The sequence below is a fragment of the Notothenia coriiceps genome, unplaced genomic scaffold, assembly GCF_000735185.1.
Source record: "Notothenia coriiceps isolate Sejong01 unplaced genomic scaffold, NC01 NC01_scaffold00037244, whole genome shotgun sequence".
Lineage (NCBI taxonomy): Eukaryota > Metazoa > Chordata > Actinopteri > Perciformes > Nototheniidae > Notothenia > Notothenia coriiceps.
In genome coordinates, this window is record NW_011369945.1 from 3,888,975 (window position 1) to 3,893,519 (window position 4,545).

Consider the following 4,545-nt stretch of genomic DNA (forward strand, 5'->3'; position numbering starts at 1 on the left):
ATCCCCAGCTGAGAAAAAAGTGGGAATACATTCTGAGCTGTAACCGGGGAAATTGCACCTTTAAACAAGCCGGAGGGGTCCGCGTTAGCTGCTCACACACTCCAAAACATATCCCGGAGGTTTCCAGGAGTTCACCTACCGCAGCGGGTTGCGACGGTCCCTCAGATGGGAACCACCAGAGTGCAAATATCCAGAAAAGTCCTCCTACTTTCTTGTTCCGCGTTACTTTGTGCTGTCAAGCCGGAGAACCGGAGCGCAGCATCGTCGCTGACCGGGAGTCTGAAACAAAGCCAAGTCCCAAAAAAACTCTCCGTTTCTGTGCGTTTTCAAATCCAAACAACCCGCCTGACTGCACCTGTGTGCGGTGTTTGCGGTGCGCACAGAGAGCTGTCTGACTGTCTGTCTGTCCACAGCTGTCTGTCCGTTGTTTTAACTCCACTCCAAACTAAACGTGCTCACCTTAAAATGTACAGCGCTGCAGCTCGCCCCCGTGAAGACAGCTGCAATAGAAAGACCCATTTCCGGTAATCATTTCCAAAATAAAATACAGTAAAATAAATCTACTTGTAGGCTCAACATTGTTATTTTGAGTAATGTAAACTGCCATCAATGTTATTTTCATTAGTTAATATGGTTAATTAATGTTTTCTTGTATAACTATTTTAATTACAATTGTTATTAAGATAGTGGTAGATATGATTATTATTGCTGTTGGTAGAAATGTTGGAGTTTAGAAGTTAACAAACTGCTTTTTATAAATGCCGAACAAACAGCTTATTGTATCAAGGCTTGCACAAACATATAATGCAAGGTAAATATTAAATCCAAAGCAAAGCCTAAGATGATGCAGGCATTAAGAGGCGGCAGTGGGTAGTGTGCTGGACTTCGAATCAAGGGGTAGCAAGTTCGAGTCCCACTGCAGTCAGCATGTCGTTGTGTCCCTGGGCAAGACACTTCACCCCAAATTGCTCCTGTGGGACGCTTTGAATAAAAGCGTCTAACAAATTACATGTAACATAAGTAAGAGATACTTTTAATATTAAGTTCAAGATAGATCCCTGACTATCCCTTTATCATGGTCACTAATGGCATCCATACGTTGAAGAGACTCGCTATACTTGAAAAACATTTGTTTGCAGGTTTGTTTTGAGGCCTCAGCTGTTGCTGTGACCAGGCAGTTCTCTGGCTCTGAGATATCTTTAAATTTAAATTATTAAGTTTGCACGCTTTTATTTTTAAGGAAACAGGACTGACATCCGGTCTACTCCATATTAGGAGTGTCTAACTTGACTCAGCTCAAACCGGGCATCACAGACAAAAATTAATCACGTGAGTCCCCTCCTCATCATCATCATCATCATCAGACAGAGAAATAAAAGAGCTTCTTCACTCCTGTTGGTTTGGCAATAAGATCATCTGTATTTCAAGTTTAATATGAAAAGGAGACTTTTAATTATTAGGCAGTAGAGCTTTCTCCCAGTTGCCCTGACAAACATGCAATTCTTGACATTAAAATAGTTGTATCCTATTTAGTTTTATATTTGATCTACTTAAAAGTGGGGTAGGTAATTTTGGAGAAACCAGCTCGAGTGCGCTAGAATTTGAAAATACAAAAGCCCCTCCTCCAACACACATGAACGCGCACATGACCAATGAGGGCACGAGATAAGTTTGTGCCCAGATGGAAGGCTGACAGGCAGGTAGGCCATCCAATTACTTTAGCTGGCTCAGATGATTGGTCGTGCTTTTTACAGCGCCACGGCTTCCACAGATGAGATATTGTAATGTATTCATTGTCAAAGCATTTAATGTATTCATTGCTATCGGGATGTTAAGAGCATTCCATGGAATATAACAAAAAGTGTTTCTGAAATAAATTACATACCCCACCTTTAAAGCCATTCTCAGACATGGAATAGATGCTGTTTCTGGCTCGGTCCATTATGTAAATGTTTCATAATGCCATGAACAACAGCACCCCAGGTTTTAGTCCATCTGGGGACTACATTTGCATCACTCTCTCCTGCCTTCTCTCTAATGGCGCCATCTGATAACGACCAAAAATGCACAAAAATGTGATATAAAAACAGCCTTTCTCAAGATGAGAGCATATGTTGTGTTTCTAGTTCTTCCTCTAATACCAACATGTGTTGACAAGTAAAAACGTAGCACGTAACACCAGTGTTTATCGGGAGATAGCAGCATCTCCTAGTTTATATGAGACAACGGCACTTTATAACCATACATAAATAAAAGATAACTGAACAATGTGACTGTAGGGGCCTCTGCTGGAATTGGCTAAATGAATAATAGATCAATAATTGGTCCTATGAATATGGCATATTAACCTTCATTCTCAGCTTTTTGTGGAAGGCTGGTTAACAAAGCATAATACACATCTAAATCAGCTGAAATTCCCATGGCAGTTAGTTTTAGATATTAAATTCCTTCCTTGTAGCCTGTCTGCTGCACAAAGATGCTGAGCTGATTGTTTTTTTTTTGATAACCTGTTGCAGGAAGACCCGAACAGGCACACTTAGTTTGTGCCTAAGAACTAACCAAGAGCAGCTTTCTCTGCTTAAGAAGCTAATCTATCAGGACCACTTATGCAAATCGAGTCACTTTACATTTTCCAGTTAGAACACCTGGGCAGTCGGCAGCAGCATGCAGGCAACAGGCAGAAAGAGTCAACAGGCAGAAAGCACCAGGCAGAGACTCAGAAGAAGACAGTGAGATGCCAAAAGTACACGCATCCTTTACTCAAGTAGAAGTACAGATACTTGTGTTTAAAAATACTCTGGTGAAAGTAGAAGTACTGACTAAACTTCTTTACTCAAGTCAAAGTAAAGAGGGCTTTGAAATGTACTTCAGTAAAAAGTACCCATAACTAGCAGCTGTTTTAAAGAGTACCTGACCTCCCTTTATATTAATAGAACAATAATGTCATTGTTAGCTAATGAATGTTTCCATGCTGAACAACGGCAACATGACAACGTTTTCATTGGTCCCTCTTCTTTAGAGAAGACCAGGAAATGATGGATACACGGATCGTGTTCAAATCAATAGGCACGCAATGACTCTAAATAATAATGATCACGCCACCAAACACACATTCAGACTAAAGGAACCAGCCTGTTTGGGAAAATGAGAGAAGTAGAAAGTACAGGTATTTGTGTTCAACATGTAAGAAGTAGAAAGTACAGGTATTTGTGTTCAACATGTAAGAAGTAGAAAGTACAGGTATTTGAGTTCAACATGTAAGAAGTAGAAAGTACAGGTATTTGAGTTCAACATGTAAGAAGTAGAAAGTACAGGTATTTGGGTTCAACATGTAAGAAGTAGAAAGTACAGGTATTTGGGTAGAAAGTAGAAAGTAAAAAGTCGTCAGAAAAATAAGTAGTGGAGTAAAGTACTGATACCAGAAAAATGTACTTAAGTATAGTAATGAATTTTTTGTACTCGACTACTTCCCACCTCTGCAGACAACATGCTCCAGGCAGCAGCAGATTAAAGACCAGGTTTAAAACCACCAGACTCAGCGACAGCTTCATCCCACAGGCCATAAGACTGTTCAACACCTAAACTTTTGGAAGAACATCCATAACATTCATGAACAAACTGTTGTATCTGTTCTATGTCATATATGTTGCACTGTGGGAGGAGCCTGTAGGCAGCAGCTAAATACATCAGCAGCAGGCAACAGACAGCACTTTGGGATTACTTTTAGCAGTGAAAGGTGCCTTACAGATAACATGTAGTATTATTATTATTATTATTATTATTAGTGTAAAGAGCAGCAGAAAGCAACAGACTGAGGCTCCCCACTGTACCAGGCAGCAGGTTGGATAATGCGCTTCACTGTTGCAGAGTCTGAGATGGCTGGTAATGGTGTGTTAATGCATTTGACTTTGTAATTTAGCTTTTTATCCTCTGACATTTAGCTAAGACTTATTGTCAAATGGAGAACTTATTTCTTCAAACTCTTGTGCCTCAGAAGACATAAGAGTCTCTCACGATGATAAATTAGGAAGTGCTTCGTGCGGGAATTTAGTACCGCCTGCAATTAAACATTTAAATGGTCTTGTTTTATTCCAGCACAATGGAGGCTACTCTTTTAAATCAAACCTTCTCCTCTTGTTACACCTTTCCATTGTCACTTACAGATTGAACACATTCTTTTGTTTATCATTTTTCCATGTGAGTAATGCCTTTGCTTACAGTCTTACACATCAGATTTATGCTACCTTTGATACTCACGGATACACACCACATCTTGTTGTACTGAATACTTCTTGGCATCACTGAATGCTGCTGTTTCATGCTGTCACATTGTCATTTAGGTAACATGTTCAGTGTTTGACACATTTTTCGGTTTCTGTTGTCAACCACATAACACTACTTCTGTTTGATGTTCTAAAAAAGTGGGTTGTATTCCCACTTAGTTTGTATCTTATCCTTCCAGAATCCATTCACTTTTGTGGATTTGAATCTTTTTCTATTTGAATATTAAAGACCCTTCAATTCATACAAAATGCTGCAGCACAG